At 41.7% G+C, this 24,194-nt stretch overlaps 1 protein-coding gene across 3 annotated transcripts in view; it reads right to left on the reverse strand.

Moving 5' to 3' along the window:
- The window catches only part of LOC311588049 (uncharacterized protein), a 97,883-nt gene that overhangs the window by 11,573 nt on the left and 62,116 nt on the right, over window positions 1-24,194 (reverse strand). For 2 of the 3 annotated variants that reach the window (XR_014776063.1, XR_014776064.1), the window contains 2 exons: window positions 16,450-16,544; window positions 14,025-14,122 (listed from right to left, as the gene is read on the reverse strand). The gene's annotated coding sequence lies outside the window, so the exon portion shown is untranslated. Of the gene's footprint in view, window positions 1-14,024; window positions 14,123-16,449; window positions 16,545-24,194 lie in introns of those variants that run through there. The other variant, XM_084765490.1, reaches the window with a different exon arrangement.

Consider the following 24,194-nt stretch of genomic DNA (forward strand, 5'->3'; position numbering starts at 1 on the left):
ACTGTCTCCTGCACAATGCAAGCTTTGTAATTTATCATGAGTGCTTAAAGGTTACTCTTTTTTATTTGAGGGGAGTGGGGGCTGAATGCAGAAAGAAGTACCCTGTGTGTTCTAGGAAAACAACAGCAGCAAACCCCTTAGTCTCCCCAGGGTTTGCTAAGCAGACATTCTGTCAGCCCCTCCCAGGTATAATCTGAAGTGTTAATTGGTTTCGTACTTTGGTCGCTACGCATGCTTCTCACTTCTTCATCTGCTTCGTGAAAAAAAATCCAAATAAGAGGACCAAAAAAAGCATGCAAGCCTTTTAACAACAAACGTCTGGGGGAGGGGCAGAAGGAAGTGATTATACATGATAGCCGACATGGAATTTATGCAAAAAAACAGAAAAAAAAAAATCCTCACAACTTGGTAACGATAACCTTACCAAAGTTTCAAACAGTAGTTAGAGCCACAAAATTAGAATCCCCGTGCAGATCTTCGATGCTTTCTATGGTCCTCTGTTTCTAGGGCTGCTTGTAAAAGACAACCCTACTGGGAGGCCGTAACAGGAAAACTGGGTTTCTGAGCTCTAGAGGCTGGTAGTCCTAGATTAGGGTGTCGCAGAGTTGGTTGTTCTGATGTCTCTCTCTCCTTCGTTGCAGGTAGCCGTGTTTCCCCTTTTGTGTGCTTGCCTGTACCCTAATCTGTTCTGAGGACACCAAGTGCCACCAGGACGATTCAGTTTACTTTAATGACCTCGTTAAAGGTCCATCCCCAAATACAGTCAGCTTCAGCAGCACTAGATGTTAACTTACAACTCATATGTTAAGATGTTAACACATCAATTTGGTGGCAAAAATCTACTGTCTCTGGACCTACATGTAGATGAGCCAGGAAGCAGGACGTTCTTGGTGGTTGGCGGAGGCTGTTAATTTTAAGCTTCGCTGAGGACTAGCTGCAGTCAGAGCTTCTCATGCTCGGCCTCGGCTTGAATGTAAAATATCCCCACAGGTGCATATGTTGAACCTTCAGCCCCCAGCTTGTAGCCCTAATTTTGAAGGTTGGGGAGCCTTAGCCAGGAGGAAAGAGGTCACTAGAAGCAACCCTTTGAAGGTCTGCGTTCTCCTGATCCCAACCCTGAGCTCTCACCTCCTGACTCATGCCACCTGGAAAGGTTGCTGGTCCAAGGTCCGAACTTCATGGTGGACTGAAATCTTACTGAAACTATAAGCCAAAAACGCTGTCCTCCTTTAAGTTGTTTCTGTCAAATATGTTGTCATGGTGATAAGAAAACTAACACAAACTCGGGGTCATTTACTACTAGAACTCCTCGCTGGGAAGTCTCTACTCTGAGACCAGTAGCATCTCAGCTTTTCTTACCACGTCAGCGCTTAAAAAAGAGATTGAAGATGGCCTGCTTGTGTTCTCAAGCTACCACTTTTGAAAACACACCTTGACCGCAAAGACACTCCCACCTTTGTTTCTTCTCTGAAGCATGCATGCATTATTCCCTACCTCTTGATTGCAGCCCTGAGGTCACTTTTATAGTGAATTGGCTAAAAAAGAACCTAGAGATTAAAAAGCCCAGGAAATGGGAAGTCATTGGATGGAGATGTAGCTTTCTTGGTAGAGTTCTTGCCTAGCACGCATGAGGCCCTGGGTTTGATCCCCAGCGCTGCTTAAAGTACTAATAGTGGTGCAGGCCTATAATGTTGGCACTCAACAGGGAGTGGTGGGAGGATCAAAAGTTTAAGGTCCTCCTTGGCCATACAGTGAGTCCCAGACCAGCCTGCAATACATGAGACCTTATCTACAAGAAAGAAAGAAAAATTAAGAGTGCACTGTTCGTGCGTTCAAATCTTGTCCCTGAAAGTAGCCTACGGGTAGTGCACAGATCACTTTATGCTTCACCTTTCTCATCTACAATAAGATTATGTTTCTATAGTGATTTTTTTTTTCCCTACCTCTGCTCTGAGGTAAAATTTTCACATTAAGTACGTGCACAACCTACACATAGCAGCCCTTCTCTTCTGGATCTCCAAGGAGTTACACAGCACTGTTAATTTGGAGACAGTGGAGAGAGAACAAGCAATTAGCCCAGCCATGTCTATCACAGCAGGTCCACTTTCTCTGCCTGTACCTTGTACTTCCGCAGATGAGGTTTCTTCGGCCAAATGGTTTGAAAAACTATTAATGATGCACAGGTTGGTTCCATTGTTGATGCCCCATGGTGATGACTTTTGTTTTGAGATAAGAAATGTGGAGAATGAAGCCTTCCTAGCAGTAACTCTAGGTTTGGGGTCTGATACTGTGTGCCCTGTTCACTGGATTCCACTATTTCAGGGCCAGGCAACCTAGATTATACTTGGGAGATAGCAAAGTGTGTCATATCACCTAGGGACTTTAGGGGGAAGGGAGAGGAAGGCAATATCCTGCTCCCTCCTGTCAAGGAGAATTTCATTCCATTTGGTAGCTTTTCAAGCAGTGATAGAACCCCCTCCCCTTGTTAACTATCTAAATATATTCCTCTCCCTCGCCACTCAGAGCTGCGTGACACTTGGCGCTGTCACAGGCTGTCTGAAATGAGGAATCCCACACTGCCTTTTATTTTTAGCTTCACTTGCTTACATTTTCGTGTCAACCTCAGCTTGGAGTTTTCCCTCCTGTGTAGTTTTAAATCAGTCAAACTTGGGTCTTTTGTCCAAGGTTTTAAAATGACCACTGTCCTTAAGAAAGACCCTATAGTGGATAAATGATGAGGCTTGTAAGGGACTGAGTGAACATTCATGGAGAACTTACTGTATACTGTGTGTAACCCTACAGGTTTCTAAAATGAATCTGATATGGATTCTTGCCTCTTTGAACTTGAAAGTAGAGCTGAGATTACAGTTCACGAGAGAACACTTGGGGGGAACTTGAAAACAAGGCAGTGGCCGGACTCAGTGGGTTTCACTGTAATGAAGTTTAAAAAAAAAAAACCCTCTACAATTAGTAACAGTCTTACCTGAAAGGAAATCAAAGATGCTGACAAAGTATCCTGCCCTTGCACTCCAGGAAGACATGTAATCCAGATCCACTGTTCCTATGATTCCTAGGTTCTCACCCCACCAGGAGGTCTGGTGCAGAATTCCTCTCAATTCATTCTTTACAAGCACACAAAATTAGAATCTTCACTTCTAAGGTTCTACCTTATTGTAACGAGTGGCATTTCTCCCTCCCTCCCTTCCCCCCTCTCTCTCCTTCCCTCTGTGTGTGTGTGTGTGTGTGTGTGTTCATGTATGTACACATCTGTGTGGGTGCGCATGTGCATGATAAAGCACCACTGGTTTATGTCAGGTGTCTTCCAGATTCATTCCTCACTTTGGGGGGGGAGCACATAGATTTGGCTAATCTGGCTTTTCAAGAGCCCCCCAATTAGCCTCTTGTTTCTGCCTCTTAAGCACTGGGATTACCGGTTTTACACATATACTGGAGATCCAAGACAAGTCCTTTGGCATGCACAGTAAGCACTTTGCCCACTGGGTCATCTCCCCAGCCTGAACATCGTTTTCTGACAGATTGTGATGTAGGGGACTGTGTGGAGGGGCTTTGACTCAGCAGCTTCAACTCGGTCTTCTTGAGATCTATTTGCAAAACTTGTTCTGCCCTTAGAATTCGGATTACAGGAGGGTTCCCACCATGCCCTACCTGAAAAGACAGCTTCATTATAGCTATACAGAAACCACCTATACAAAGACCTGGGATTTTGATGTGTTACATAGCTCAACTCCCCTCGTGTGTGTGTGTGGGGGGGGGGGTGGTCACTGAGTCTTTCCCGGACTCTTCTTCACAGACGACACTTCACACAATGTAGTGTGTGACAGGGTCCTTGGAAGCTTATCTCTGATCTCTTCTAGACCTGATCCCATGAGCCTTGGCTTTCACTGACTTTACTTTGTGCTTGCTCTGCAATTAATCTTGGTTGTGAGCATAACACTGTGCTGAGTCCTTTGAGCCCCCACCCCCAAACCTAAGAGTGATTCTGGGGACCCTGAAAAAGAAAGTTCATACACGCCCAAGTCCCCAAATCCCCAAATCCCAGGGCTCATCGATGGCCTGAACCTGAAATGTTAACCAGCTAACATCATCTAGTCCCACATTCTCTCTTTTGTGGACCAACTGGGATCTATCTGACTCTTCTCCTAGCATCACAAATGGCATCACTCATCCATCACCATAACAGTCTAGCTGTGCCCCAACTGTGAAACCCTATGCTTTTGCTGACTAGGGAGAAGTTTTCAATCTCTAATTCTGCCTGCCCATCACAAGATTCAGCAGGAAGCCCTCATCACTACTGAATCTGCTCCAACCACACATGCCAGCCGTAATTTGAAAACTGGATTTCTCTCCTGCCACCCTGCCACCATCATCACAAAACCTCAGCCTTGGTAATAATGTTTCCAGTCCCTCTAGGGCATTGCTTCCAACTTTCAACAGACTTAGAAACAAAACAGCACAATACCGATGCGGAAAAACCACTCAGGAAGTCACCCAGCAGCCAAGATAGCCTTCACTTTTTGGAATAGCTTAGGTTATTGTTCACCCATTTGAGTGTAGGTACTCACACTGTTGCTGCTGGACTTTGTGGAGCATGAGATATGTTTAGGATAAAAAAAAAAACATTCCATCCTAGAACACTGTGATTTCTAAACCACACACTTACGAATTAGAAAGTTGTAGGCCTCTATGAATATTCCCAATGAAACATCCATAGCTGTAGATTCAACATTAACATCCACAAATAAGAGAAAATATTAGTACTGTTAATGTTCAGAAAATTTAAAATGATTGTCTTGCAGTTTAGATTCTGAGATAGCAAAACCTGATTTTCAATCATGACCTGCATGAAAGAAGCATCCTAGGAAGTCTTAGAACTTACTTTTGAGTTCTTTAATTTATATAGTGGTTTTTTATGTTTTAATATTATTGTGAACTGGTGTAAATTGTTAATGCATATAAGCTTGTGTATTTTTGTAAATAGTTTTGTGATTTACTTATTACCCCCATGTAAATATTTAGTCTCATTTCTTCCAAACTTATTTGAAATTGAGTTGTGGGTTTAGGGTTTTGTTTGTTTCCTTGTTTGTTTGGCTGGGGTGGGTGGGGAGAAGGGATTTTTGTACTTGAGATGGAGATATCTTGTGGTTTAAAGCAAATGTCCCACTGAAAGCAATTCCAATATCAACACAATTATTTCAGGTTAAAACAGGAAAAAAAAAGAGAGAGAAAATATTGGTGTTTGTCTAATGAGGTCTGGGTTATATCACTCAGAATGACTGTTTCCAGCTCCATGTATTTACCTGTAAGTTTTATAATTTTATATTTTAAATGGCTAAATAATATTCCATTGTTCTAATCCATTCTTAAGCTGATGGAATTAGAGGCTGTTTCCATTTCCTGCCTAACATGAACACAACAGCAATGAACACAAATGGGCAAGCATCTCTACACTCCTTCAGGCGTATGCCGAGGAGTGCTATAGCTGGACATGTGGTCGATCTATTCTAAGCTTTTTGAGGGACCTCCACACTGAATTTCATAGTGACTGTGAAGTCCACAGTTTGACTCCCACCACCAACAAGCAATCAGAACTGCTGGGAACTGAGATCCAGGACTGTCACACAGAGACTTTGGTCTCTATCACATCAGGATTTTTAATCACTCATTTGGTAAAAGCTTGCTTCTGTTTTTTCCAACCAATATATTATGAAAGTTTTCTACTTCATGCACTGTGTTAAGTATGGAAGAGAACGGTGGAAAATAAAGACATAAAAGCACAAATGTTACAAGATTGGCAAACTAACCTAGCATCAGTGTGTTCTGAGGAACTTGAAGGAACATTTCAATGACAATGGTGGGTTCAAAGCCACAAAGGACAAAGAGCATTCCTTTTCCCTTACAGGTCACTGCCATTCAGAGTCCAGATTCTTTTCTAAGAGTCTTCACTTGGGCTTCTGACTTGGATTTTGTCTTGATGGGCAATGCCACAGTTTAGGCATTCTGTTGTGAAATAGCAATAATCTACTTCAGATACATTAAAGCGTAGATCTTATTCCTTACATGAGAGCACAATGGCTGCCCTCCACTAAGCCAATCAACTCTGACAATGAACTTAAATATGTAAATATATACATATACATGTGTGTATATATTTATATATTTATATTTACATATATATTTATATACACATACATATGTGTGTGTTGAAATATATGTTTCATACATGCATCAATTTTTGATGAAACACACATTAAATCATCATTTATATAACAGTGCTAAAGTCAATGCTCTGTGAAGAAAACATTGGTGCTTTTCCTTATTCTCTTACACGTTGACATTCCCTTCAACCCAGGCTCTGCACGTTTATTGTGACCTAAACACAACTTAGTATCAAGGACTCCAGAGTCATCTTGGCTGCTCCCGGGTGGCACCAACCTACTCCTGGGAGAACTCTTCCCCTTTCTAAGCAGCTTGAACTGATAATCAAAAGCAAACCCTTCCTGTGTAGAGCTAGCACATATCGAGAGCAGCCAGCTATCCCCACTCCCAACTCCATAAAATTATCTTCATAGTTTTCCTTCAAGTGCAGAAAAGTAAACAGAGACCTTATATAAGCAAAAGATAGCATTGCCCCTACCTTGTTATCTTGCTGGAATTCATTTGAATGACAATCTCAATGTCTACCCCAACATCCTTTCTCAAAAAATAAAAAGGTGTGGACAAATATATCTCAATGACAAAAATATAAATGACCAGCAAATGTATGAAATGTGCTTGATAGCAGTAGCCATCAGGGAAATGCAAACCTTAACTATGATAACATATCACCTCACCCTAGTTAGCATGGCTATTATCAAAAACAAAAAAGTAACAATGGTTAATGAGGGTGTAGATTAAATGGAAGTCTCAGACACTGTTGGTAGGAATGTTAATTACTGCAATCATTATGTAAAACAGTCTGGAGGCTCTTGAAAAGACTAAAAATAAAACTACCATATGAACTAACTTCCACTTCTGAGTACATGTACATGTCCAAAGGTAATAAAATTAGCAAATTAAGGGTAAATTTGCATGCCTGTATTAACTGCAGCACTGCTCATCATAGCTAAGATTTGGTATAAGTTTAGGTGCCCATCAACAGATGAATGGACAAAGAAAATATGGCATGTATACATACACAGTGGGTTATTATTAAGTGATAAAGAAGAATAAAATCCTGTCCTGGACAGAGCAGAAGCCCTTATGCTAAGTGCAATAACTGAGGCACAGAAGGACATGTGCCACACACTCTTTTTCATACAAGAAGCTTAAAAGGAAAAACACTGACCTAAATATAGAACAGTAGGTGCAAGAAGTTGGGAAATGTGGAAAAATGATACAAAATAGAGCATGGATTTGATCAGTGCACAGTGAAGTGAAAGCATACATTAAAATATCACACTGAAGCCTATTAATTTGTACAGTTGACACATGTTAATGAAAATATTTTTATGTGAGCAAATGTGCCTAAATGTGTCCTCAACTTAGACTAGGGTTATATCTACAAATACATCATAAGTTGAAAATGCCACAAGTTTAAATGCATTTAATAAACATAACCTAATAAAAAGCCATAATTTTATAAACTCATCTATAGAAGAATATTGGAGTCAGTCAGTCCCCCTGTGGTTATAAGGCTGCCTTAGAGAAATTCAGCCACAGCCCAGAGAATCAAAGAAAGTACTGGACAGTATGTCATAAGCCTAGGAAAACAAAGCCCAAATGTTGATGTATAGTTTCTACAGAATAGATACTGGTTTTACATCACAGTAAGAAAAACAATTACTTTACTCCATTATAAGCTGAGGAGTACTGAACTGTCTTCCTTGGGTATGTATAAGCTTGGTGCCTTTGGTTTAACTTAAACTCTACACACAAAACACTTCTATTAATAGTATAGAATCTCATAAGAGAATCAAATACGTGGGCACAACTTTTTGTTTTAGTTTTTGAAATAGGATCTTATACTGTAGGCCAAACTATCTGGAACTAACTATTTATTCCACACTGATGTCTAAGTCATGGCAATGCTCCTGACTTAGTCTTTCTGGCATTACAGATATGAGCTACCATGCTTGGTACAACAATAATACTTCTAATGAATACACTTGTCGTTAAACTTTGAGCAATATAGTGTTGGTCCTGGAAAGTAAATAGATATTGTTTACTGGCTTTTGGACCTGAGGAAATGACATCACAGCTCTCACATCTGATTCCATTATGTCTACAATAAGGAAGAAATACTGACCTGGAACTATATAGGCAAAAAAAAGATGGCATACAATACCATGGAATAAATTACTGAGTGACAGTAGGCATATCCACTCATTGTGGCAGTCCTATAATGTTTCTAATGCACCATTGTTTCAGATAAAAGGAAATAAATTTGCTCAAGGGTGTCCGGGTCCCCATCTAAGCATCTCTCACAGATCTTGGATAACCATACACTTCTGTTTTCTAGGAACATTCCAGCTGGGTGTATCTAGTCTGGGAATGGCTACTCACAGCACCCTTTTCTACTCTATTTGCAAGAAGTTATCCTAGATAAGCATAGTTCATCTGTTAATAAGACCCCTGGTTACAGCTTTGCGTTCCAATACCCTATAAGTCCTGAAAAACGCATCATGGCTAATCAACCTCACTCATTCATAAAGAGCCTGGACATTTTATTCCTATCGTAAAGTCTGTCAATAAATGCTCATGTTTTATCATAAGTAAAGATTTATTCTGTCACATGAAAGAAGTAAGCTCCTTCTTACCTGGCTCATTTCTTTCACGTTTCCCTCCTCCTAGCTACAAAATCTTCCCACATCTTGTGATGAACACACTGGAAAGCCAAAATCAGCAACACTCTACAGTGACAGGATTTTCACATCTTACTATCTCTTAGTTCATAGGTCATTCACCATCACTATCTGGTCTGAACACAGAGTAAACTGTTCTTGTCAGTCATGAAGATTTTGTTACAGACTCCTTCTCTGAGCACTTTGACAACCCACTACCAACGAACTATAGTCCGTACAACAGGTGATTGCCTTTGTGATCAGCACCTTCATGTTATGGCCAAGGTCATTGGGCCACTTAGAAGGACATGAGACAAATGGCCCAGTTGGGGTGAATCTGAAAGTAGTATCCAAGTTGGTTATTTTCATCTTACCGTACTGGTCATGAGGTACATCAAAAAAAGACAAATTTATGGTCAAAATGGTATTTATCATGGCCATAATGCTCATCATCAACCAACCTCTCTTCCTTCTCCAAATCATCTCGTCCCTACTCTCCTCCAGCCACAGTTACTTCCTTACAACCTTCTTCTCACATGCTTTATTTTTTCCCACCTCAACCCCTTCGACCCGCTGGCCTCTTTGCCTAGGGTGATAGTCACTAGATATGCGCATGGCTCTCTCCCTTACCTGCTATAAGCCATTGATCAAATATTATCTTGTCTCCCTAGTCTAACTTACCCAAGGCACTCCACTGACATCTACAATCCCCTTCATCTACCCATTTTCCTTGTGTTCCTTAACACTTTCAGCCATTCTGTATTATTACCTACCTATTGTGTTTATTAATCGTTGTATATTTCCTCTAAGCAAATGTTAGCTCTGGGAATGTGAGGGGGTATTCACATATGCAGGGGATTTTGTTTCCTTACTGTATCCTCAGCATCTATACTAGTACTCAGCATACTAGTCACCAAATTTATGTGAAGTGTAGTAGTGACAAGGTAGCAAGAAGCACCCATAGGGAATTGAAAATACATCTTCATGACAGACCAAACATTAAATAATTTTCGAAGATTTTTGACTAAGAATGTCAAGAATTCCACAGTAACCATAAGTCATGTCATCAGAAAAGAATACCAGTGTACACACCTAACCAAAAAAAAATTGCCAGGTAACTAGAAATGAAAGTTGCATACATACCTTTGTTATCACATGGCATTGAGCCTAAAATTACCCAAGGGTAAAGCACCATGAATAACCCAATTTAACATGGCAATGATAGAGACTGGACAGCTGTTTGGTTTCAGAGTATTTGTTACCAGAATGTGGCTATGCCTATATTGAGTTTTAAAAGATATTATAGTCACTTTAGAAAATAAAATGTAAAGGAATTCTTGAAATTTGCAGGCAAATGTATGGAGCCAGAAATGATCATCCTGAGTGAGTTAACCCAGACCCAGAAAGATACACATGGTATACACTCACTTAAAATTGGACACTAGCCCAACATGGATGTCCTCTGAGAGTCTTCACTCAGCAGAGGATCGGGACAGGTGCAGGGACTTAGTGTTGGGACTCCAGGTGAGAGTGCTATGGAAGAATGGGGAGACAGAAGGACCCAGAGGATCCAGGAACCCCACAAGAAGACCATCAAGGCTGGTGGATCTGGACCCAAGGGGCCCTACACAAACTGCTGTACCAAGGACAATGCATGCAGCAAACATGGACCCCCTATTCATATCTAGCCAGGGGCCAGCACATTCTCCATGGTTGGGGGGGACAGAGGAGGAACTGCCTCTGATAAGAACTCTGGTGCCCCTTATTTGACCACTTCCTCTTGGTGGGGAGGCCTGGTGGCACTCAGAGGAAGGGGAAGAAGGCTATCCAGATGAGACCAGATAATCTGTGATCATATAACAGGGGAGGAGGTCCCTTTCTGTCACAGGTCTAGAAGAGGGGAATAGGGTGAATGAGGGAGGGAGGGGGGAATGGGAAGATACAAGTGAGGGGATAACAATCAGGATGTAACATGAATAAATTATTTTAAAAAATAATAGTTGGCTGCATTACATATCATGATTTTGTTTTCATTCATCTGTTGGTGATATTTAGTTGTTTCTTATATTATGGTTAATAAAATGATAACTAATGCAGTAAAGATATACTTTGAGGCAAAAGAAAAGAAAAAATTTCTATGTTGGGCTAATATCTACATATAAATGAGTATATACCATGCATGTCTTTCTGAGTCTGGGTTACCTCACTCAGGATGATCTTTTCTAGTCCAATCCATTTGCCTACAAATTTCAAGATTTCCTTGTTTTTAATAGTCGAGGAGTATTCCCTTATATAAATGTACCATAGTTTCTTTATTCATTCTTTGGCTGAGGGACATCTAGGTTGTTTCCTGATTCTGCCTATTATGAATAAAGCTGCTATGAACATAGTTGAGCAAGTGTCCTTGTTGTATGATAGAACATCTTTCAAGTATATGGCCAGGAGTCATATGGCTGGGTCTTACTTAAGGTAGCACAATTGGCAGTTTTCTGAGAAAGTGCCAGATTGTTTTGCAAAGTAGATGTACAAGTTTGCACGCTCCCCAGCAATGGAGGAGTGTTCCCCTTTCTCCATATCTTCATCAGCATGTGCTGGAACTTGAGTTTTTGATCTTAGCCATTCTGGTAGGTTTAAGATGGAATTTCAGAGTCATTTTGATTTGCATTTCCCTGATGACTAGGGATGTTAAACATTTCTCTAAGTGTTTCTTGGCCATTCGATATTCCTGTTGATAATTCTGTGTTTAGCTCTAGCCCATTTTTAAATTGGATTATTTGGTTTGGTGGTGTTTAATTTCTTGAGTTCTTTATATATTTTGGATATCAGCCTTTTGTTGGAGGCAGGGTTGGTAAGAATCTCTTCCAGTCTTAGAACTGTCACTTTATTCTGGTGACAGTGTCCCTTATGGAAGCTTTTCAGTTTCATGAGGTCCCGTTTATTAATTGTTAATCTTAGAGCCTGAGATATTGCTATTCTGTTCAGGAAGTTGTCTCCTGTGCCAATGAATTTTTTTCTTCTAAGAGATTTAGGGGATCATTGGGACAGATGCAGGGACTCACAGCAGAAGTCTGTGGGGAGCACTGAGAATTGTATGGAAAAGTAGGAGGATGGAAGGACCCAGAGGGGTCAGGAGCTCCACAGGGAGACCATCAAAGCTTGTGGATCTGGAACAAAGGGGCCTGCACAAATTGATGCACCAACCAAGGACGATGCATGATGAGAACCTACACCCCAGATGCAGCCAATGGACAGCGCGTTCTCCACATGAGGGGCAGGGCAGAGGACGGTGGGGACTGCCTCTGACATGAACTCTGGTGCCTGTGATTTGATCACTTCCCCTTGGCAGGGTGGCCTGTGGGCACATAAAGGAAGGGGATGCAGGCTATCCTGACAGGCTGTGGTCAGACAGTGGGGAGGAGGAACCCCCTGTCAGAGATCTAAGGAAGGGGAATAGGGCAGAAGAGGGGGGGAGGGTGGAATTGGAAGATATGAGCAAGGATGTAATATGAACAAATTGTAATTTAAAATTTTATTTATTAAAAAAAAAAAAGAAAAAATGTCACCTTGAACTGTCTTTGATTCCTCTTAATGTCAGTAGGACTGAATTACCTGTTGTCCATGCCACTTAACACTAGACTATAATCAGTGTTTTAATAGACCTATACTTGTGATTTTTGCAGGTTTAAGGGTCGGCACTGTGGCCTGGCTTAGTCATCATCAGAAAGCTGACTCCTGAAGCAGATGGGAACAATTCCTGGACCCACAGTCGGGAATTACTCAGAGAGTGATAAACCTTAGGACACTCAGCCCTAAGGGACCACGTCTCCATCAAACCCTACCTCTCAAAGCTCAGAGAACCCCGTGGGAGAGGGGGCAGAAACAGCATAAGAGCAAGAAAGGATGGAAGACATAAAAAACAAAGGCAAGGTTCTCTAAATCAACACGAGTGAAACTCATATGAACTCACAGAGACTGAAACAGCACTCACAGCATCTGCACAAGGTCCTCTGTGTATGTACCATGGCTTCCGGTTCAGTGTTTTTATGGGATTCCTGAGTGTGTAGAATGAATGGGTTTCTGATTCTTGTGCCTTCTCTTGGGCTCTTTTTCTTTCCTTGTTTTGTCCTGTCCAACTTTGATGCAGTAGTTTTTTTTTTTTTATTCATCTTATCTTATTTTATTTTATTTTAATATTATTTCTTAGAAGCTTATTCTTTTCTAATGAGAGACAGAAAGGAGGTGGATCTGGATGGGAGAGGCAGTGGGGAGAAACTGGAATGAGTAGAAAGAAGGGAAATTCTAACTAGGATGTGTTTTGTAAATAAAGAAGCAGTTTTAAATAAAAGGGGGACAGAATTACACACAAGAGGCAGCCAGGTGGTTTGAATAAGAATACGCCCCATAGAATTATATATTTGAATGCTTAGTCATCAGGGAGTGGTACTACTTAGAAGGATTAGGAGGTGTGGCCTTCTTGGAGGAAGTAGGTCCCTGGGGGTAGGCTTTGAGGTTTCAGAGGCTCAAGCCACGCCCAGTGTGTCTCACTTCCTGATGCCTGTGGATCGGGATGTAGGACTCACAGCTCCTTCTCCAGCACCATGTCTGCCTGCATGCTGCCGTGCTTCCCGCCATGATAACAATGGACTAAACCTCTGACACTGTAAGCCAGCCCCAATTAAATACTTTCCTTTATAAGAGTTACCAACATGGTGTCTCTTCACAGCAATAGCACTTTGACTAAAACATCCATAATAATTTTATACTGAAAGTACAAAGTTAATTTCTAATGATATATTTCACTATTGTTAGAAAATTATTTTTAAAGGCAGAGAACTCAGCCAAGTATAGCGGCTATATTCCAATAGTCCTAGCACTCAGGATATGGAGACAGGAGGATTGTGAGTTTTAGGACAGCCTAAGATTTATGAGTTCAAAGAACCCCTACGCTGTGAGGGGGAAAAAAATCCTGTCTCAAAAATAACTAAATAAATAAAGCAAAACACTTTTTTTTTTAAAGCACAACCTCTAAAATAGTTAAGGCACCTAGAATAACTGAGACTTGCTTTGCCACCTTCAATGACTCTGTTGTGGGCAGGTGACACAGAGGGTCCCTGGCCAGCCCTCAGCAGCCTCTACACCACACCCATTGGTGAGGGGAGTCCTGTCTGACAGACTGCCTACCACCTTACCTCAGTGTCCTTTCTTCAGGAAGGCCCAGAAGCTATGAACTCATAGTTACACATGTGCATATAATAACATTCTCCCAAAATGATTTCTCTGTCCTAAAAAAAAGAAAAAAGAAAAAAGAAATTTGAGTCAAAATTAAATTCATTGCAAGTGAAATTTTTCTAGGTTTATATTAAGTATTAATTTTTCCCAAATGAAAACATATTACTATATTTGTACTGACCATCATACTGCTAATACATAAGTTGTCAAGGCATATCTACTACATGACTTCATTTGGTTTTCACAGTAGCCAGTACTATTCATATTTCTGATAATATCCTATTTCATAAATGAGGAAAATGCTCTAACATTTAAGTGGGTTTATTCTTTTCACAAAAATAAACATGCCTTATTTGGGGTGGGAGGAGAAAAAATACTGTTTGCACTTTCCTTTCTGCCCTCCAGAGCATCCTAGATACTCCTAGGCATATGCCGGAGGGTGCCAAACAGCGCCTCTGTTCGCTGATAATCTGGTTACTCCATGTTTGTGTTGCGAAGGAACACAGATAGCCTAAAGGTCCTTCTTCCTCTAAACGCTCATCACAGAACTAGGCTAAGGAAGACACAAAAGGATAAAAATCTCTTGCTTAAGAGCTCAAGGTAAGGCGACGCCTGGCACATGGGAAAAGAACGCAATGGTGGGTAACAGAAATAAGGTGTACCGGGGTAGCAGCCACTGATGCTTCCCGTTCATGTTAACGTCCCACCCAAATCGGAGGGATTTCCACATGGCTCATGGAAAAGTTAAATAATCTCATTTCACCATAAGACGGAATCTCCCTGCACCAGCTGCCTCCCTCCGAAACAGAACATCTTTCTCGGCTACCAAGATATTTCTTTCTTTTGTTTTGTTGAGCCAGGTCCCACCCTGTAGCACAAGCCAGCCTGGAACTCACTGTGTAACCCAAACTTAACTCACACTCAGGGTGACCCTTTCATCTCAGGTTCCTGCAGATCAGATTACAGACTGAGGAAAAAAAAAAAAAAAGCCCAGGATATTTCGGCAGCCATGACAGAAAGGAGTTGATGGATTAAAATGAAAAAATGATATCCAAGCCCTCATTCTCTTTCCATAGCCTATTATGAGTCATTATTCTGGTAGACTGCGGAGGCGGAAAGGGCATAATAGTGGAGCTATGGGGAGTGTGTTCCTGTGATGTGTCTTCTGCCCATTCTCCCTGTTCTTATGAAAGCACTAAGCTTTAATCATGGGGGCTCCGCCCTGATGGCCATCACTTCCCCAAATACTATAGTCAGATTGTATTTCTAACCACCTAATACCTTACCGTGAAGATGCACTTCCATCTTCTACATCCTAGAGGACATAGTTAGACCATCCTAAGGGTGCTACACTGTGAATGAAATTTCTTAGCAAGACCCCAGTAGTTGTCCAGGACTGAAAATGAAAACAATAAAGTCAAGGGGCCTGTTTGATCCTGTTTACCACTGTCTGCCCTACCTGGAGCATAGTAGGTGCTTATAAATGGCTGCACCTGATGGGCTTTTACCCACACAACTTTTATATCTTGTTGTTGGCAATGTCAAATGAAATAGACAGTAAGAAGACCTGGGTTTTTAAGAGATAGAAATGAATTGCCTGAAAAATTCCATCCAACTGCATGGAAATAATTGAAGCTGATGTCATGTTCCCTAGAGTCACCAACTGTCAGCATAAATGGCAAGATAAACTCTTTTGTTTGTCTATCCCACATCAAATATGAATCTAGGTTGGTAGAGCCAAATCATCACCCTTTCTCTCAATTTAAAGACAACTGAAACAGAGTAAGGACTGGGGCTGGCGAGATGAGTCAGTGGTTAAGAACACTGCCTGCTTGCTCTTCCAGAGGACTTGGGTTCCATTCTCCACACCCACACAGCAACTCACAACCATCCGTAACTCTCTCTAGTCCCACAGGATCTTACACTTTCTTCTGGCCTCCAAAAGCACTACAAACAAGTAGTGGATGGACAGACGTGCAGAGGCCAAGGAGAGCAGATGGTCAGGAGGAAGAGGAAAGGCTGTCAGTAGGGCCTAAGTTGTAGCTAAGATAGGAGCAAGGAGCCCAGCCGCCGGGTGCCGTCAAAGTTAGGTGACCGTATAGACAATCATAACTACTATGCACTTCAAAAGGCTATAAGGATTTGGGGAGTTTTCAGATTAGAGGAAGGATAAATGTTTGATAAGATAAATATGCTTAATCTGGTTTAAATATTATGAAATTTATTTACATATTGAAGCAGCTGAGCACAGCAACTCATGCCTATAATCTCAACACTCAGAAGACTTAGGCAAGAAGATCTTAAGTTTGATTCCAGCCTGGGATCCCTCCTAAGAACATATCCCAAGGAGTAAATGTGTGCAAGGTATGGTGGCACATACCTTTAATTCCAGCAGAGGCAAGCAGAGCTCTGTGAGTTCGAAGTCAGTCTCGTCTATATAGTGAGTTCTAGGACAGTCATGGCATAAGATTTTGTCTAGAAGGAAAGGAAAGAAGAGAAAAAAGAAACAAACAAGCATTATACAAAATCTTGTTAGCATGTATAATTTAATAAATGAAAAATATAAAGCTAGAAAAATGCACACAAAATAAAGACTGCTTTAGATAGCTGGCTATATGACTTTATAATTGGCCTTAGGAAGAAATACTTAATAAAAAACCATCCACTTTACCCCTTCATTTTACACATGAGGAAAGACAGGCAAGCATGGATATTCCCAGCTCATGTGAAGAACCCTGGTAACATTACCAGCTCGGGTTGGGCACCAGGTCCCCTGATTCCCATGGCAGGACTTTATTTGACCCCATTCTCCCTCAGACTCTAATCTCACCTGACTACCTTTGAAATATTTTGCTAACAGCTTGGGGAAATTTCCAATATTCCTGCTAAAGTCTCAGATGACTATTTCTAGCATTAGTGGATGCTTTGCTATTCTCTCTGAAGCAGAAGTAATTGCTTTTTATCAGACAGACTTCCTTCAGCATCCTGCAGAGTGAAAGCCAAAGAGAGCTGTAGCCAGTGGGCACACCCACGTGCTGTCCCTCATCAAAGCCTGAGATATGCACAGTACATTTGAAGAGACCCATAGTTGGATTTAAACAGCCAACTGAGGAGCTGGAAAGATGCTCGGTGAGTTAAATGCTTCTGTGCAAGCATGAGGACCTGAGTTGGGATCCCCTGCATCCACATGAAAATTCCTAGCCATAGGGGGATATTAGTGAACCCAGGTTCTCTGAAAGACCCTGTCTCAGAAAATAAGATGAGAATTTAAGACCCAGAGGATGGGGAGGAGAGCTTTGAAATGTTGTCTTCAGGACATGACATGGTGGATACACACACATATCAAATCACAATAACAACAGTTGCCTGCAGAAAACTTGCAAAAGATCAAGCCAGTCAAAATCCCAGCATGAACTAAGGCTCCTGAGTCCCCACCCCTAGTAGAGAAGCTTCTGGCAGGTGATGGTGACTAAAGGGAGGGGAAATCATTTTTCTTTAGGGTGGTAGCCCATTGGTAGGCTGCCTCTGCCCCAGTGGATGGTCCCATATCCATAAACATATGGTCATAACTAATTAGACTCACAAGGATCTTAATACAATTTCTACATGACAACATGAATTTGGAAGGAAGACAAGAAGGCTCCTTGGAGAGCTGTGGGGAGAGGTTGTGGAGGGTGGATGCAATCAAAATATTTTGTATCCATATATCAAAATTTCAAAGAATAACTTTTAAAAATATGTTAATGTAAGGTTAAATACACCTGATGCTGACCTCATGCCTCCACATGCATGCACACTTACCCACAAAAACAAACACATATTTGTGTGTGTGTGTGTGTGTGTGTGTGTGTGTGTGTGTGTGTGTGTGCAATTAAATATCCACAACTGTTGTCACTTTGTGATTGCATGACATGGGGATTTTCCTCATTGTTACTAGTTACTAAATAAATATTTTAATTTCAAGGTAGTGCTGCAATTTACTGTTTCCTTTCATGTTACAAAACCTAGTGCAATCTCTCTGCAGCTGAATGAGTTCATGTTTCCTTGATCCACTGTGCCCTCAGCTTTGCAGTTCAGTGTTCTATCTGAATCTGTTTATAATTAGAAGGTGAAAAGAATGGTGGTGTTTACAAATAGAGCTCGAAATGGAGGGTGAAGTGGCCACAAATAGATCTGTCTAGCACTCTCACCATTGGCCCTTTTCATCTATCAGAAAAATAATACAGGTACCAAAATAACCCACACCTGTTAGCGGGGTGAAACCAATTCTATTTAGCCCGTGAGCGTAGACTTAGATGTATTGCTGTGTAATGTAGAATGCACAGGGATAATTAATTGGGGTCTGTTTGGTTTTCTTCTCTTCTGTACTGCTCTGTTCTGTTTCGAGACAGGGTCTCATGTAGCTTAGGCTGGCTTGAAATTTACATGCAGCCAAGGATAGCCTTGATCTACCTGTCTGTACCTAAGTACAGGTAGGAGCCACCATGCTGGACCCTTGATCACTGGCTTGAAGGTGGGGGAGTAACTAAACAGCCCTGCTGGAGAACAGTCACTGCAAGGTGATCAACAGAGAAATGCTTGGATTTCAAGTTCCGTTATAGTCTTGTTGCATGCGCTTCTAGATAAGCCGGAAGTCTCCTGCTCGCTCTCTGCCTCTCTCTCTTTCTCTCTGCCTCTCTCTCTCTCTCTCTCTCTCTCTCTCTCTCTCTCTCTCTCTCTCTCTGTCTCTCTGTCTCTGTCTCTCTTTCTGTCTCTCTCTCTGTGTCTCTCTGTCTCTGTCTGTCTGTCTCTGTCTCTCTGTCTCCATCTCTGTCTCTCTGTCTTTGTCTCTCTCTGTCTCTTTTTCTCTGTCTCTGTCTCTCTCTGTCTCTCTGTCTCTCTCTGTCTCTCCCTGTCTCTCTCTCTCTTTCTCTCTCTGTCTCTCTCTGTCTCTGTCTCTGTCTCTGTCTCTGTCTCTCTCTCTCTCTCTCTCTCTCTCTCTCTCTCTCTTTCTCTCTCTCTCTCTCTCACACACACACACACACACACACACACACACACACACACACGGGTATTTACTTGATATCCATACATTTGAGGGTCTCTGATATAAAAAGACAAAAGTACCTCTGTTCTCACAAAGTAGCATCCTCATAATAAGGTGTAGATTGGATCAATAAATGATGCATAAATATTAAACAGAATGTCAGTTTGTGGTAAGTGCTACAAAGGGAAATATGTGGAATAGGATGATACCGCATAAATGGGCAGAGAGTGAATGAAAGCCATCAATAAGAAAGCATGACAGAGACACATGACGTTTGAGCTGGGACCTGTAGAGTGACATTAAACCCTGAGCTGAGTCTTTTGCATCATTATTAATTCACTGTGGTGTTCTCCCATATCTATACCATACCACTCCCCAAGGCTCAGAGACCACAGCAGAAGAGGAGGCAGAAAGATTTATCAGCCAAAAGCCATGGAGGGCCAGAGTGGAGCAGTGTCTCCTGGACATGAACAACCATTGCACTCATGAACACAGGGCAGCTGTGGTTGGCTGCACTGTATCAGCCAGTCAACATTCCAGCAGGGAGTGGGAAGTGATTTGTGAGTCCTCACCCTACCTAGGAGCTATAGACAGGCTTCTGGGGGAGAGAGCATCAGTTTTCTATAAGAGTATGGCTCCCAGTGGCTGGCCCCACACCCAGGAGTACATGGCAACTTAAACTAGAGTTGATGGGTTATTTAAAAACAAAAACAAAACATGAAGTTGGGAGGAGTAAGGAGACGGGGTGCATCAGGGAAAAGTTAGAGTGAGGAGTTGATGGTGAATATATTCAAAGTAACCTTTATGAAATTCTCAAATAAATATTAAAAATCTTTTTTCTTCAGGTATGTATAGTATATGAAATTCTTACACTATACTCAATGCCTGTTCCTAAAACTTTTCACTAACGATCCACTGCCCTCACATTTTCTCACACTGAGATTCCATGTTCTAACAACCAAGTGGCACTTCTGAGCCAGGCATAGTTCCTAAACACTTGAGGTGTGTTCATACTTCTAATCTCCCTCTATGGGAGCAGGTAAGTGAGCATCTTCAATGTACTCAGAGGAAGGATAGCAGGCTACCAAGAAGAGACTTGATACCCTATGAGCATATTCAGGGGGAGGAGGTCCCCCTCAGTCATAGTCATAGGAGAGGGGAGTAAGGGGAAAATGGGAGAGAGGGAGGAATGGGAGGATACAAGGGAAGGGATAACCATTGAGATGTAATATGAATAAATTAATAAAATAAAATTTAAAAAAAAAAGGAAAACTGCTTCAAGTCCCAGCAACTATCCCAGTGCCCCACTGGGTGGAGTTTCTCAGAGGACATCTATGTTGGGCTAATATCCACTTATAAGTAAGCATAGACCATGTGTGTCTTTCTGGCTCTGGGTTACCTCACTCAGGATGATCTTTTATAGTTCCATCCATTTCCCTGCAAATTTCAAAACTTCCTTGTTTTTGATAGCTGAATAGTATTCCATTGTGTAAATGTACCAGAGTTTCTTTGTCCACTCTGCAGTTGAGCAACATCTAGGTTGTTTCCAGATTCTGACTATTACTAATAAAGCTCCTATGAACATAGTTGAGCAAATGTCCTGGCTGGATGGTGGAGCATCTTTCTGGTACATGCCTAGGACTAGTATACCTGGGTCTTGAGGTTGAACCATTTCCAATTTTCTGAGAAAGTACCAGATTGATTTCCAAAGTGATTGTACAAGTTTGCACTCCCACCAGCAATTAAGGAGTGTTCACCTTTCTCCACATCCTTGCCAATATGTGCTGTCACTTGAGTTTTTGATCTTAGCCATTTGGATAGGTGAAAGATGGAATCTCAGTGTCATTTTGATTTGCATTTCCCTCATGACTAGGGACTTTTAGCATTTTTTAAATTTAATTAATTTATTCAGATTACATCTCCATTGTTATCCCCTCACCTGTATCTTCTCATTCCTCCTCCCTCCCTCTTTCACCCTATTCCCCTCCCCTAGGTCTGTGACAGAAGGGGCCCTCCTTCCCCACCATATGGTCACAGGCTATCAAGTCTTATCCTGGTGGCCTGCTTATCCTTTCTCTGAGAGCTACCAGGCCTCCTCACCAAGGGGAAATGGTCAAATATGGGGCACCAGAGTTCAGGTCAGAGTCAGTCCCTGCTCTCCACACAAGTGTGGAGAATGTCCTGTTCATTGGCTACATTTGAATAGGATTTCAATGTTTACTGCATGTATTGTCCTTGGTTGGTATAGTAGTTTAAGAAGACCCCCTGGGTCCAGATCTGCCCATCATGATGTTCTTCTTGTAGGTTTCTAGAACCCTCTGGATCCTTCTATTTCCCCATTCCCCCATACTTCTCTCACCTAGAGTTATAATAGAAAGTCCCTGCATCTATCCCCATCTCCTGGTAAGTGAAGACTTTCATAGGACATCTCTTTTGGGCTAGTGCCCAATTATAAGTGAGTATATACCATGTGAGTCTTTCTGGGTCTGGGTTAATTCACTCAGGATGATCATTTCTAGTTCCATCCATTTGCCCACAAATTTCAGGATTTTCTTGTTTTTAATAGCTGAGTAGTATTCCATAGTGTAAATGTACCACAGTTTCTTTATCCATTCTTTGCCAGAGGGATATTAGGTTGTTTCCAAGTTCTGGCTATTACGAGTAAGGCTGATATGAACATAGTTGAGCATATGTCCTTGTTGTGTGGTGGAGCATCATTTGGGTATATTCCAAGGAGTGGAAGAGCCATGTCTTGAGGTAGCCCTATTCCCAGTTTTCTGAGAAAGTGCCAGACTGATTTCCAAAGTGGTTGTACAAGTTTGCACTCCCACTAGCAATGAAGGAGCGTTCCCCTAATATCCAAAATATATAAAGAGCTCAAGAAATTAAATACCACCAAACCAAATACCCCACTTAAGACATGGGGTTCAGAATTAAATAGGGAATTCTCAACAGAGGGATATTGAATGGCTGAGAAACATTTAAAGAAATGTTCAACATCCTTAGTCATCAGAGAAATGCAAATCAAAACCACTCTGAGATTCCATCTTACACCTATCAGAATGGCTAAGATAAAAACAAAAACAAAAAACCTCAAGTGATAGCACAGGCTAGTGAGAATGTGGAGAAAGAACATTTCTTTAAGTGTTTCTCAGCAGTCTCTGATGGGGCTGAAGACTAGATAGTTTAGTTTTACATTAAGCTTAATTGTTTAGGGGTTAAGACATTTTAAGGTCTAGATAGATGTTTTAAGCTGATAGAGATGAGCTACGACAGACATTGATTTACATTCAGAATCTTAGACTCACCAAGATAGGAATATGTTTTCTTCAAGGTTGCCAAATACAAATAGCCAAAACACTATGAATGTAACATTCATCTAATTCTTGATTGTTTCATGGTTCTTCTGGCTGTGTATAGTTTATTTTATATGTGTGTAATAACATAAATGTACATGTAAAAAAATTTTTAAATATTCTTTTTAAAAGGGGAAACTGTGCCAGGTGTAGTGGTACATGCCTTTAATCCCAGCACTCAGGAGACAGAGGCGGGTGGATCTCTGTGAATTTGAGGACAGATTAGTCTACAAAACAAGTCCAGGACAGCCAAGGCTATACAGCAAGACCCTGTCTCAAAAAACCAGAACAAAAAGAAAAGGAAGTAAAATGCTCAAGTCTCAAAATCTCCACAGACTACCAGAGACCAGCCAGATGCAATGTACACAGGGTCTTTTTTATTGATCAAGCTCCGGAGCAAGGACTGTCTGTTCCCCAGAGGAAGAGGAAGGTGGGCAGTCTTGATTCCTTAGAATACAGGTTTTTAAAGGCAGAAACTGCAAGCCTTGGCATCACATAATTAAGTAAGGGGCATAAGGGAAGTTGGCCTTAATTGATAAGGTACAGGGCAGAAGACCTTTGAGTCATGCTGCAGGGGGACTCTTATCTAAATTTTTCATCTGCTGTAGCTGTTACACTGCAGGTCTCCCACACAGTTGGAGAAGGGGAAGCTGGCCCCAGTATGATAAGGTGAGCTTTTGTTTGGCTCTCAGGGCAGTGAGCCCCTTGTCTAGCTCCCAGGGAAACTGACTTCAAGTTGAGTAAACATAGGGCAGGGAAGAGGCTTCTGCTCAGGGAAGCTAGCCCTTGTCCAGTTGCCACAGAAGGAAGGGAGGGAGGGAGGGAGGGAGGGAGGGAGGGAAACTACAGAAGCTGGAGTCTGATGCTAGACTTTGGTAGGAGTAAGAAAACTACAATGAGAATGAGAGAGAGAGAGAGAGAGAGAGAGAGAGAGACAGAGAGACAGAGACAGAGACAGAGACAGAGACAGAGACAGAGACACAGAGAAAGACAGAGAAAAGAAGAAGGAGGAGGAGGAAGAGGAGGAGGAGAAAAAGAGAGGAGAAGAGAGAAGGAAGAGAAAAAAGAGGGGGAGAGAGAGAAGAGAGAAGAGAGAGAAGAGAGAAGAGAGAGGAAAGAGATGTATAACTCCATACAGGGAGAGAGAAAAGAGACTAAAGGACTCTCCAGTGGGCAGGGCGGAGAGGTATCCTTCAGGGCTGCAGAAGCTATTATCTGCAGATGGGACAACAGTGAGGCGTTAGAGATGCTCACTGTTGGCCAGGGAGACCTTGCTGCCCATTCCTATACTCAGAATATTCCTGTCTCAAAAAAGAAAAACATCATATCTCAGGCCCTCAGGAAAACCCTAAAAATCTACAGCACTGAGTTATGCACAAGCACTCACTGTACTTGCTCTCAGATTTAAAATAACTCCTCTCTGGCAATAATGCTATTCTCTTTCCAAAATTAAAAGGCTGAATCTTGCAATAAGAGTGGTAACATCAGCAAAATAGTGGAGTAGAACATTCTACCATCTCACGAGAGAGAGAGAGAGAGAGAGAGAGAGAGAGAGAGAGAGAGAGAGAGAGAGAGAGAGAGAGAGAAGGGTGTCGATAATGAAAGATTCTGAGTATTCAAAAAGACCAGTTAGACTGATGCAACAAACAAAGGAGAAAAAAATAAACATGACTGCAGAAAGGGTAGGAAGACAGAGCTGGGGGTGTATCTCAATGTAACTAGCTCATCTAGCAAGCACAGGGC

Source organism: Acomys minous, assembly GCF_964271855.1.
Source record: "Acomys minous genome assembly, chromosome: 17".
Lineage (NCBI taxonomy): Eukaryota > Metazoa > Chordata > Mammalia > Rodentia > Muridae > Acomys > Acomys minous.